Source organism: Falco punctatus, assembly GCF_963210335.1.
Source record: "Falco punctatus genome assembly, chromosome: 1".
NCBI lineage: Eukaryota > Metazoa > Chordata > Aves > Falconiformes > Falconidae > Falco > Falco punctatus.
Window position 1 is genome coordinate 8,371,516 of NC_137580.1, and position 14,000 is coordinate 8,385,515.

At 37.1% G+C, this 14,000-nt stretch overlaps 1 protein-coding gene across 1 annotated transcript in view; it reads left to right on the top strand.

Moving 5' to 3' along the window:
* LOC308064230 (uncharacterized protein) overlaps positions 1–13,359 on the top strand; it is a 116,701-nt gene extending 103,342 nt beyond the window's left edge. The window contains exon 7 of the mRNA XM_080388320.1: positions 9,197–13,359. The gene's annotated coding sequence lies outside the window, so the exon portion shown is untranslated. The remainder of the gene's footprint in view (positions 1–9,196) is intronic.
* Positions 13,360–14,000: the final 641 nt, after the last annotated feature.

The following is a 14,000-nucleotide window of genomic DNA, read 5'->3' on the forward strand; positions in this document are numbered from 1 at the left end:
ACCATATGTTTAGTAGACCCAGTCTGAATCAAAAGGTAGATTTGAATTGTTTGCTGAACAGAGAGAAATCAAATAATATTTAATTGACATTAGTTTTATTTAAAAGAACCTGGTTTTGTTTCAACATAAACTGTCAAGGTGACCTGTTTAGACTTAATTCTTACTGTGAAGAAATTCAAGTTGCTGTAGCCCTCTGTCATTAACAAAGCTGTCTCTTAACAAAGTAGAATAGGCAAGGCTGGTAGTGAAAGTTTACAGTTTTCATTGTAAGTAATGTTTGTTACATATTATTGATTTTAAATATATGGATTGTAGGTATTTGCATATGTTTTTCTCTCCAAATGTGTGATTAGGTCAAATGCTAAGAATAAGATGCATCCACACAACAGCTTGTTCCAAGCACGAAGGAGTGGCATAGATCTTCTGGGTCATTGAATGCAATCCCATCTGAGCAACATTTATATAACACTTTTGCACATTGATCAAGCTTCAGATTGTGTTTTCAGTTTTGTACATGGGACTCAAAGCCTGCCATGCTGAGAAGCAGTACTGTATAGTCTAATCATGTGTAATATCATACATATGTGAGTATTCAAAAAACAAGTGGAAAAAATGAGCATTGACAATATATTCCAAAACCAACTGATCTCTTTTGCATTTTTGTTCTTTTTGGCTGTATCCTTAATTTCGTTCTTCTCCCCAAGCCAAGCTTTTTCTGTCAAAGTATGTTTGCTGAATAATAAAGAGGCTATGTAAACTGAAGGTGGGTCTTTTTTTTAAGAAACTCGGGGGTCAAAGGCCCACTTCTCCTTCAAATATCGTGTACCTCTCTTCTTAGGAAGAAAACCTGTAGCTCATTTCACAGCTATGCTGACATTTGCTGTATTCCATTTTGCTCAGGAATTGTTAGATGCTTTCACCATGACAAATGTTTCCATTTATCTAGTTTTGAATGATAAGAAGGTTTTCTCTAGATGAGAAAAGTTCATGCAAATAATAAAATAAATTTTGATGTTGTAATGAAACAGTGTATTAATAGAAAATCACTTCTCTGATACTGTTAAGAGCAGCTTTGTTTTCATGTCTAACGAGAAATGTGGCACTGAAATAAACTGACCATCTGAGCAAACGCTTGAAACTACCAAATTCACCATGATGGAAATGTGGCAGGATATGTGTTGGGATGTGGTGGTTGGCGAGATGATGTTAAAATTCAATCTTCCCAAATTAGTCCCCTAAATTACCACTGTTAAGTAAGTGGAAATATATGCCTTCATCAGTACCAAGCATTTCAACTGTCTCTTACATACATGAAACCACAACCAGCTCTGATGTCTCTCCTAGGTTCTGAAAGCCTCAGCTGTTCCTTTCTCAGCTGTCACAACTTCCAGCTTTCTTCTGACAACTTACGTAATGATGTCTCATATTCAATGTGGAAAAAAAAGTCTGAAAACTGGTCTTTAGCATGGGATAAATGCTATCAAGGGTACTAGAGAAGAGGAAATGGAGGATGGTGCTGCTGCTGAATTTTGTCTCTGCCAAAGGAGGGTGAAGGTGCAGGACAGAGGGAAGCATTTGTACTATGTCATTATTTATTTTAGTTTTCCTTTTGGCCATTTAAGAAGACATTAGAGTATCTATCGTTTTGTGCAAAATGAAATTAGCAGTTCTGATAGTGGCTAGTTTCTGTGAAAATATCCTTGCTGGTTCTCCTGTGGAGTAGCTTCAGTAGCCTGCCTTCCTAACTGTTCTTAACAGCATGGAACCTGATTTTACCATGTGGAAGCAGACTTGGTCACAGCAGGGATGAGGCAATGTGCATGTGGAGCTGCAAAAAAGCCGGAGGAGTCCCAAATTCACTGTAGACTCTGCAGGGTCCACCTTTATGCTTCAGTAATTTCTCTATCAGTTAAGATAACTGCATCAACATAATGGAGTTCTTATATACTGATTCGGAAAGGGAAGTCTAAGATTAAGAGAGAAAAATGAACAGTGTGGTGAAGAAGTGAAAAGCAAGGAAATGCATAAAACTGAGATCTTATCTGTGGGAACTGTATGACATATATGTTGTAAAAAACAGATAATCAAAAACCGTGATTCAAGTCTAAAAATGTTGTGAGAAGGGTTTTATTCCCCCACAGTTCTAATTAGAATTTTTCTGAAATCATTAGGTGAAAGAAACATGATGCTATTTTTGTTTTTAAATGGGTAACCAGGTTTTATTAACAGCTTATACTTGCTTCCACAGAGACGATTAGTACAGCTGCTCAATAGACAAATACTTGCCTTTAATTAAATATGAAACCAAAAAGGAAGCAGCACAAGCTACTGTACCTTGTCATTACCATAAAAACATACTTTATTGGAGGCAATAGTGAGCAATAGTGTTGTTTATTTTTCTTCCTCCATTCCCTACTTTAATTAAACAAGAGGTCTGACGGAAGTAAGGGAGTTGTAGAGGTGAATGTTTCATATAGTAGTGAAGAAATCTATTTGTTGAAATCATGTAAAAATATATTCTCTGAGAACGAGTCTTATCTCTATTATCTCTATTTTTATGGGCTATTTTGATGCACAAATGTGTGTCACTGTGTCTGTGTGTGTGTATACCCCCACCCCCATTTAAATGTATTTATTCCCAAGGCAAAACCTGTTATTAGATCTCCTGCCCAAAGTCACAGTTTTTTACTTTAGTGAGTCTGTCGAGAAAATATTTTTTGGGTTTTGATTAATTATCTAGGTATTTGGTGTTCCTCTGTAGTGCAAAGGAAAACTTTTCAGGCAGCTAGGTAAACTCAGTTAATCTGTCTTCTTCTATACAGCTACACTAAATTCATAAAATACTGGCACAGTTATACTTCTGAATGTAGTTCTCTTGAGTGCTTTAATTTGAGCAAAGCATCAGGCAGTTGTTTTTGTGTATTTGAATTGTAATAACATCCAAAAAGTGGTGATATAAGGTTTTCTACTTGGTTCTGTGCTGAAAGGGCCAATGCAGTCAAACACTGGAAGTGTCACTATATACAGTACTCTAGTGGCATCACAGCAGATTTTATATCCTTACAGTTTATTTAGAAGAAATTCACGATGCAGCAAGCAACTTTGAATATGTTTGAAAATACAATATTGTGAATGGAAATTAAAAAAGTTGAGGTGAAAAAGTGACTTGAAATGGGAAACACTGCATAGGGGTAGTACTACCTGTTCATACAAACAAGGCTGCTGCTATAATGGGAGAACAATGTTTTTCAGGGACAGTATGTTTGTAAGCAGCGGGGGAGGCTCTTGCATAGAGCAGATAACCTTAGACATCAGTATTTACTGTTGTCGGTTCTGAAACATTGCAGTTCTTTATCCTGAGAAAGAATTTGAGACTTTCTTACCTAGTACTGTGTGGCAATTACGGGTTTTTCAAATGCTTGACTTGAAGTTCTAGAGCTCTGCTGTACAGTAGGAGCTTTGATGGTATGGGCTGTAGGAGTGATGAGCAGTAGGCAGTAAAACTACCATTGGGTAGAGTGATGAAGAGAGAAAAGCTTGTTCTTGTATTGGGTTTGTGTGGCAGGGTGTTGGTAATGGGGGGAGGGGAGGGGCAGTGCAAGAAAGAAGAAGAAGCTGTGAGAAGCTGCTAGAAACTTCGCCTATGACAGACAGAGCCAATGTCAGTTGGCTCATGGCTCCAAGACAGACACACCACTGGCCAAGGCTGAGCCCTGCAGCGATGGTGGCAGCGCTTCTGGGATAACATATTTAAGAAGGGGCTGAAGCTGCACAAAACCAAACCCAACAACAACTGCAGGCAGGAGTATGACTGTGAAAGGACTCCACAGCCCCCAGGCGGGTGCAGGAGGCCGAGGGGCTCCAGGCCCTGAGCAGATCCCCCCGGCAGCCCCTGGTGCAGCCCCCGGCGGGGCAGGCTGTGCCCCTCAGCCCCGGGGAACTGTCTCCCGTGGGGGGGCCGCAGGCTGGGGCAGGGCAGGGGTGAGGGGGCAGGAGCGGCAGAGGCCGCGTGTGCGGGACTGACCCCCCATCCCTGTCCCCTGCGCCGTGCGGGGGAGGCGGGAGGGACATCGGCAGGGAAGCTGAGCCCGGGAAGAAGGGAGGGATGGAGGAAAGGTGTCGTAAGATTTAGGTTTTATTTCTAATTACCCTACTCCAATTTGACTGGCAATAAACTAAAATTTCCCCAAGTGGGGTCTGTTTTGCTCATGACAGTAATTGCTGAGTGATCTCCTTGTCCTTGTCTCCACCCAGGAGCATTTCATTGTTTTTCCTCCCCCCCCAGCAGGCTGAGGAGGGCAGTGACAGGGTGGCTTTGGTGGGCACCTGGTGTTCCACCAGGGCCAACCCACCACATTCCTAAATGGTTGTTTTATGATATTTCAAGGAACTTACTAATTTCTTTTAACTATGTGAATTTGTTAAGAGATGTTAGAGACTGGTTGTAGCTCTTAACCATGGTATAGAGTAGATGTTTTCAGGGGTATGTTCTGTGTTCTACTAGAATAGATTATGTTGGTTTTATTTATTTATTTAACATCTCTGTAGGGGGCACATATTTTCTATGTTTGGAATTGGCATCACTTTGTTCTTGCTGGTATTCTGTAGGGATGGATCTTAGGATTCTGCTTTCTCTTGTCTCTGTTTGCTTTCTTCCCTTTTTACCTTGGGGGAATGCAGGATCTCAAGATCTTTTCCCTTATTTCCCTGTCAAAAACAAAAATCACAAATTTAGGAGAAGTGTATAGTCTTGGCGAGGGGAAAAATTGGTGGAGAAAGCTGTTGACTAAACCGCCAAACCCCGTAATATTAAAACTCTCAGAGCAATGTGAGAACACCTGACTGTAGTCTTTATATGCTATCACGTTAATATATCAGTATTAGAACATACTGCTGTTATTAACAGTGATTAGATGGATATAGGAGTGAAAGTAGTAAATATTAGCGAGTAGATGTAACTGAAGTAAAAGATGGGGATCAGGTTTGGTTTTTTTTTTTTTTTTTTTTTTTTTTTTAATTAAAACTGGAGGCTCAAAATCAATGCTTAGCTGAAAAGAAACATAGTATTTATGTCAACTGATCAAACCTACTGTTTTAAAACAGAATGTACAGTTTAGCATTCCACTGTAAGTCTGGGTAATTTCTTACTGCAGGATTTGCTCATTCAAAGTTCTTTAGTGAAACATCATCTGGAATAGGATCTGCAGAATACCTTCTGTACATGTGTTGGAAATGTTAAGGAATAATGTTAATAAAAAGTGTAGTTTCTGCATGCATTGCTTGCCAAAATGCCATGCATAGTGAATTATTTCCTCAACGGAGAAGCCTGGGATGCGCATTTCCTATTTCTGTTAGTGGAGAAACACTGTAAGAGGAAGTTCCAATATGCTTATTTCATCAGTTAGCCCTCTTATTGACTCCATTTGCTTTCTTAAAAAAAACCCCAGAACTTTATTTATCATCACATGCCAGGGAACGTGAGAACAGTAGTGTAGAACACGAAGTCATACCACTGCACCAGCAAGCATTGTACGAAAGAGGTAGCAGCTCCGTATCGGTCATTTGCTTAATGAAAGCAATGGACAGTAAGAAGAATAAAAAACACCAGGGAGAAGGAAATAGCATTTTGTACTAAAGTATAAAACACTTGCTAAAATAAATCTAAACTGAATCTGAACATATCGCATCTCAATGGCTTAAAAGAAGAAATATAGGCAGTTGTGATACTTGCTAAAGCAAATGCTTTACTGAAGTGTTAATCTCTTTAAGTGGTCAGTTTGATTAATAATTACTTCCCTCAGGATTCTTACTAATTTTTCAGATAGACAAGCGGTAGTGGCCAAGATGGCCTTAATAGCGTTTTGCTTTAATAGGCCATGTAGATGCCTGATCTTGCACTCATTCATTGGCCATTTCAAACTCCTTTTGGGTCTGCAGTCACCCATGCTCTGTGTATTTGCTTTAATAAGTTACTTTTTGTGGATTTAGAGTAGAAGTGCTGAAGCTTTTGCAAGGGTAACTGCAACACCACAGTGTCTGGAATATTCTCATGTTTTGTGGGTGATTGGTTTCTGAATATTATATTATGTGCACATTCTGCATGTGTACTTAATTTATATATACTGAGCACACACTATCTTAAAACACTGTTTTTGATGCCACCTATCTAGCTAAACATTCTCACACTTCAAAAAGCCCCTGAAAAAATGCAGACCTTTCTTATCTCTGTTCTCATATTCTTGGCTGAGAATTTTCTATCTATTACCACAACTAAAGCTGAAACTGGCTTCTATTTCATTGTCTGATAACTCCTGACTGTTGGTGCAGGGTATTTGACAAGATTAATGATACAGCTAACCTCTTTGTGCTACTCTCATTACCAGTATTTATCTTAAAATCCACTTCCAAGAGGTAGTATGGGCCCTTGGATGTGAAAGCTACTGAATATCTTTTTAACCACTAAGCTGAAAGCTGCACTCAAGTATGGGAAGGATGAAGCCTCAATTAAATACACAGCTCTGGGTAAATCTAGTAAATATCACACATAGTCATATTCAAGAAGGCTGGAAAAAACCCGTATGCAATGTCTGAGTAATCTTTCTCTGTATATTTAAACTAATAATTAATTGGTTTACCACTATTTATAAACGCTTCATTCTCAGTAAGGAGAATGTTCTTCACTGAAATAACACTATTTATGTGTTACAGAAAATGTAGTCAACATAATTACTATTTATAATGCTGGTTATTTAATAGTTGTGGGGTTTGCATTTGTGTTTTACTCTTTACTCCATTTTTCCTCAAAACTATAATGTTATAGTAAGTGTGGACGAATGCAGATGGGAGAGAGCTTTTACTGTCAAAACTGAATTTAGATAAGTGACAAAGTAAATCTAGTGCTGCTGGCCAGGCTTATGGATATCTCATGTAAACCTAAGAGTTAAATGTGATTTTTCAGTGTTTTGTGGTGGAGCCACATTTTCTGGGTACTTGCCCAGTCCTAGGAGTTGGAAAGTCAGTTAATCACAATGATGTGCTACAAATGCTCTGCATAACTACTTACCCATAGAAATGCAGAAAAAGGAGTGCCAGTCAAAGAGAAAAAAGAGTAAGTGCTCTTTCTCAGCTTGTTCCTTTCCTTTTCAGGAGCATTGTTCTCTACCATTCTCCAGTAGGCTGCTATTTTCCATTCCGGATCAGCAAATTGTTGCATTTTTGTAGTTTGGGGCATGTTTTTCAAAGTCAGGGTTGGTTGTGGGTTTTTTCTCTCATGGGGGGTGGTGTTAGCTAAGGTTCCTTTATGACCTTGTAATCTGAGTTGAGTGGAAAATGGTATCAAAATTCCTAATAGCCAGGAAATCTTAGTTCTAGTGCCGGCCCTGATAGGAAGAGTTCTGTTTTATAGCCTATAGATCTTTGATGTTTGATCCTTTGCAAGTAGTGGCAATTGTGCGATTTAGGTAATTTCTGAAGAATTATTTTCCACACCTACATGAAAACGTCAGTTGCACAGATTCATGGAAATGGGGAGACTGATTAATCCTTTTTCTTCAAGATACATAATCCAACAGTATCTAAAAGTCTTCATTGAAGTTGACGTACTCTATGCCGGGCAATGTATGTAAACAGTGGATAGAACAGTTTGTCTTGAAAACTTGGAAGCTTCCAAGATTAACTCTGCCTGATGTGAGTTACAAGCCATCTCAGTCCCTGCTGAGCTCAGGATTTAGCAGGAGCAGAGCACGGAGGGACTCCGCCTGCTGTTCAGTGTCATCTTTCAGCTTCAGAGGTGGTGGCAGCTTCCTTGCAGGCAGTTCTGCTAGGCTCTCTGAATGCAACTATTTCTAACACGTGTGTGTAACCAAATACAAAGGTTTTTGTGTGTTATGGAGTGGAACAGAAGACGGTGGTAGTTACCTAATTTGAGTGCTGGATGCCTGACCATGATAAACTGAGGGAAATGTGTCTTTAGCCATAAATAAGGCACTCCACAGCAGAAGTGAAGGAAGCTGCAGGCATCTGTTTCCCAACGTGCTATTTTTATCTAAAGGGTTTAGCTCTTGGATATAATGAGTGGAGCATCTAGACTTGACTCTAGTGATACTTGAAGTTGTAACTGTTTCCTATCCCTTTATTCCTTAAACTCAGGGGTTAAGATAGCATGAGAATGCTGTAGGAGAGCATCAGCCCTTAGGCAAAGTGAGAGTAGCTTTTCATAATAAAGCTACAGTATTTAGCAGTGAAGAACACTTAAATAAAACTATTGAAAGATATTTGAGTTAGGTGACTGCCAGGCTTCTTTTTAAGGTAGCTCCAAATTTCATGATTTTTGAGCTGATCTTATAGTTTGCGAGTTAACTGGTGTTTCTATTATGCTGGCTGCTAGTTATCTCGGATAAAAACGTTTGTCTAATATCCAGTCAGAAGTAGGTGAATTTGATCCGATGCTTTTATAAAAGAATTGCAACACGTGTATGATATAACCTGAAGATAGCATGTTGATCGAAGCCTTGTGACACATACCGAAGTATTTAGGTATTTAAATGATCTGAGAATACAAGTGTAAATTCTGAGAAGCAGATTATTTTGTTTCCTGTTGGGGAATATCAGGCACAGGCATTGTCCCCCGGAATAAGGAGAACTACTTCATATGATAAGAAATGTGTTTGTGCAGTTGTGAGTAAAAATCAATCAACAATCCACTGGTATCTTTTTATTTCAAATAGAGACATGAAAGACTAGAAATTTACTAAAGTGTGACAATGAAGCATTTTGAGCTATAATAAATAAAACCCATTAATCTTGAAAATTTAATTTTTTTTACAGGCAGTAGCCAAGGAGCAGCCTAATGTAATTCCTTCGTGAAAAGCTTTGTGCAAAACGGATGTTTGGAATATTGAAATTGCAAGAAAATGTAAAAATATGCTTTAGTAAAAAGTAGGATATTAAAGCACAAGGGAAAGTGTATTGAGTGAAAAAAGTACATTTCTGTCACAGTCAGTAAACACCATGAAAATTAAACTGCAGGGGAAGGCAAATGGACTATTTTTATAAAATATGAAATGAAACAATATACTTAGTATATATAATATATATACATGCATATAATAATGTTAAAAATAAGAAATGCAGCAAAGTTGAAATACCACTAATACTTCTCTGCATTCACCTATGTTTGTGTTTGTCTTTTTTGTAGATGCTATTTAATGAACAAGGAGAAGGAAAAAGAACTGTGATGTAGAAAAGGTAAATACAGCTTCCAGCCCCAGTTGCAGTGGACTTCACAACTGATCTTCTTTCACCTAAATCAAGTAAATTTATGTCCTTCCATGTTTTAAACAGTGCCAGACTAAGAAATTACTTGGTTTGTAAGCATTTGTTATTGCAAGTATCTCAAGCACATGTATTTCACCTGGTTGCGATCCATTCATGGAACCACAACTAGAGGAAATGCAATAGCTGACTGACTGACTTTTGACTGACTTAAAAGCCAAAAATATTTTCCTTCAAAATTCATCTCACCAATAGGATAGAAGCCAGGGGGTTTACAATATTCAGTATTTCACACTCTCTTTAGAATGACTGATGCTTGCTGGAGAGGTCCAACATTGCCTGATTTTTGGAGAAACTGGTCTTACTTGACTTGAACAAGAATGATCAGTATTGAAATAAACAAGTGGATAATGAATTTATTTGGAACAAACCTAATATAGTGATTCTTACTCAAAGCTGTGATTTGAAATAGCTTTTTACAGCAAGGGTCAAGAATCTCACCTGCAAGCCTGGCATTGGTGTGGCTTAAAATGGCTGCTCTGTAGGAATTTAATTTGCAACATGAGTCATTATTTGTCTGAATAGATTAGGATGTATATGCATACCTCAGAGAGAATCTCTTTCTTTGTGCCTTCCATTTCTTCTGAGTTAATTACTGTTTTTGCTAACGATTCTTCATGCTTTGTATCTGCATCATATTTGCCTATTTTGGGGACTGATCCACTGAAATCAGTGGAACTCAGGGTAACACACTGCATTACTGGTCCATAAAAGTTTGACCGACCTGGTATGTCTTTTAAATTATTATTGTTAAACAATAATTTAAATTTTTTTAAAAAATTCCCTTCCAATCTCCTTTAAAAAAATGTTTAAAAAAACCCCAAGAACCAATTATTTTTTTAATTGGAAAAATAAAGATATTCCTTAACATGGATTTCTTTTGCTAATACCACATTGCATCTCCTGTATGCTAAACTGGGTTCACAGCTTGTTGGTTGGTGACATTGTGCAAAACAGTTTAATGCACAAGACATAACAGAATCCAGGGTATCACAACTGAACTGAAATGTTCGAACAGATACCTGTTTATAAAGCTGCGTTATTCAGTCAAAACAAAAGGTGCAAATGAAATTAAAAAAAGTTTTCACAAGTCATTCTACACAATTCTTTTTAGGATTTAAAATAGGAGTTAAGTATTTTGTCTTTTATTTCAGTCTCTGAATTTGATACTAGAGAGCGGGAAATCTGTATTTTCTTGTACTGATCAAAAAATGATGTATTGGAGCATTATCACTGAAACAGTTTAGCACGTTCTCTAGGACACTTAAAAAAAGAGCTTTTCACTTACATTGTATTAAGCTCCTGTGTTATGTTAAGGTGGCCAGAAAATCTTTACATTCTTTCTCTTCAGAAAAATCACTTATTGTTCCATTTATGCTGCTAGTGAGGAAGTTGAGATGTTTACAGCTGTCTAGATGTATATGCTGTTAACCAAGACTGGTGGTGCACTAATGAGCTGCATATACTCTTGATACTTTTGGAGAATGCAGCCCTGTTGATGGTAATACTTATAAATATTCTTTGCTTATAAGAAATATCCTTATTATTTAGGGAACGAAAATAAAGCTTCTTCTATAGTTTGCCTCTCTCTTATTTCTTTAAACATTATTAATCTTGGTGCAAGAGCCAAAACTTAACCTGCATGAATTGCAATCATATGCAGCAAATTCTTGTCTTTGGATTATTTCCTATGGTGTCTACTACTTTGTATTTTTTTGAAATTCATCTGTTTTCGTGCCCAAATGTGAAAGAAATACATTTTTTTAATATGCTGATACATTTTTTCCCAGAAAGATGGGTAGAAAATATTGAAAATTGCATAAAATGAATCTTCAGTGTAATATAAATCTATAATTATTGAATCTGTATATTTAAGGGGTTTATGTGTTTGGGGGTTTGTGGTTTTTTTTTATTTGTGTGTGTGTTTGTTTTTGTGTGAGGTTTTTTTGTTTGTTTGTTTTTCAAGTAGTGCAAATATGATATCCTGCATGTTTGATATTGCTTCCAGGGTGAGGGAGATCAGAATTCTATGCCTGGCACTGATTGTTAGAATCAGAACCGTATCTTCTTTTTAGAAGAAAGTTGTCTTTAATCACAAGCACATTACAAGGATCAGCTTATAGCGAGCACCAAAATACTATGTAGGACTGTACGTATTTAGAAAGCATGAAAGGCTACCACTGTAGGAGTTTTGGTCAGCTTTCACTAACACTCGTAAAACCTTGCAAGACATGTACATGCAAATATGGAATAAATAGTAAAAAAAAAAATGCATTTAACTGTACTTCTTCATAATTTCTGAAGATAAGTATTTTTATTGGAAAAGAACTCTAGATCTTTTTTTTACGAATGTATTTACAACTTGTTAACATTAAGATGCAACTTGCAAGTGAGTGAATACATCAGTTTACAGACTATTATTAATCTAATGCAGTATGGACAAATACCCAGACATAATTAAAATGATCAACATGTTGGTATTGCATGCAACCTCCAACAATGTTATTTTGCATAAAAGGGCAAGTAAGGGGAAAATGTCCATACATTATGGATTTAATTGGCAGTTTCTGGTTATTAGAATAGAGGGTTATTTTCATTCCTAATGTACTTAATGTGAATTTAGTATTTAAGAAAGGTTGATAGGTGAAAGATTAGGTTAAGGGTTGACTTGTGAAAGGTTTAGTACTTTTGGATTGACAGCTCTGGGAATCTGATAATAGCTTTACAAAGAACCAAAACAGCACAAGACAGTGCTGCTGCCATCTTCTTATTGTGCCATACCTTACCAATGATGCACCTACTTTTATCCAGTGTACATCTGAAGCTCTGAGATGTATTCCTTCAAATCCTGGCTTTTTGGTTAAATTTAGTTGCAGGAGGAGTAAGCATAAGCATGCAATGATAGTAATGTCTCTCTTCAAGATGCCAACCTACTAAAAATTGGCTTTTGAAGCCATGTGTGCCATTGTATTGCAGCCAGCTGATCATTACTTTTTCTGATACACCTTCTGGGAGGGGTCTGAAAGCACTAAACCTTCAGCAAACTGATCATTTTTCTCTGAAGTGGTAGAAGCTTGTTGTAGATGTCAAGGTGAGAATTCAAATTCAGACTCCAGTGAAGTTCTTTCCTCAAAACTGGTAAGGAAAAACAGACACCTTTTGAAGTGTTCTGATGTCCAGTGATCTATTTCCCGATCTCTCATTCCGTTAAGTGTGATTTGCTTGGAAATGTCAGAAGAAGCTAACAAACACGAACTAATTGTTCAAGGCTGTACCTCTTATTCATATGTAAGTTTCCCTTTGTGGTACTTTTCAGAAAGAAAAAAGTGTCTTTGAACCTATTTATGATAATTTTTCTCTTAATAACTTGACCTTTGAATAGTATTTCCTAGGGCTTATATTCATGCTATGTGCAAGTATAATACAGTAGCTAAAGTCTGTGGTATTTATTTCTCAAGAGTTAGACCTCCAGAAATAAGATATTTCTCTGTGGACTTAAACTGAAAAAAATATTTTAATTCTACTTTTTCCCAGCTAAAATCATAAACATTTATGGAGTTATGTAGTTTTATAATTAAATTATTTTTGACTCTTCGTTTTAAGATCCTAATTTCTCAGTAGCAGACAATCATGTTTTGCCTGATGTTGTTAGTATGCTTTAAAAAACCGATAGTGTATTTTTGTAAGGTTTTTGGAAATATCCAGGACTTTTCGTTACAAGCAGTAATTACTTGATGCAACATGATAATGCTAGAAGTTTCTCTCAACTTAATTCATAATCCGCTATGTAACTGTGGCTAGCATCCTCAAGCAAGAAGAAAGAGGACACAGGTAATGGAAAGTAGTCTCTAAAGTTTTATTACAACTTGTTATATAGGCTTGTTATAGGCTAATAGTGCCCATTGCTGCTTCTATGACAGGTTGCTAACGTTCATAATTACAGCTGGCCTTTTAATATTTAATATGATAAGGAAATCTAATGTATTCAACTACTCATGTAATTTTGTTCATTAAAGGATGGCTTTGGTGAGATCTGAGAGAAGCTGCAAATATTTTCACTGCTTAAGGTCATTTTCCTCCTAAGATTTGATGATTCTCTCTGCTTTACTACCTTGTGTGAGTAGAAAGTGTGGTAAACTTTAATGGTGTTAAAGTATTGTGATCATATGGGAAGATAGCCCTATCTAGGAATTCCTGCAACATGAACTTCCAGTAAAAATTCTGAGCATGATAAACAGGGTTCCTTTAAGAACTCCTGAAGATACCAACATGGATGACAAGCTGGGAAAACCAGGGTTAGATGAGGAAAACATAAGAATATGTTGTTACAATCTACATGATCCTTGAAGCAAAGCATGTTTCAAGGACAAACTGGCTTTGGAAATGTTTAAGAATGGCATAGGATAAAGTCCTTGCACATAAACATTTAAGAGTGAGCTGTACCAAAGAGGGAACTGTCTGTGGTATCAGCTTGCTGAAGATTAAAGGAGGGGGTGTTCTACATCATGTTCTGGTAGTTCTGCTAAGACTGCAAGTTTAAACAAACGACCTGTAAGGTCTTTCTTGGTCCCACTATCTTTGATCCACTGAATTTGACTCATTTGTTTAGTAATTCCCAAATGTTATTCAAGTAATGTACATTAACAGGATATTGACTTCTCTTGAGG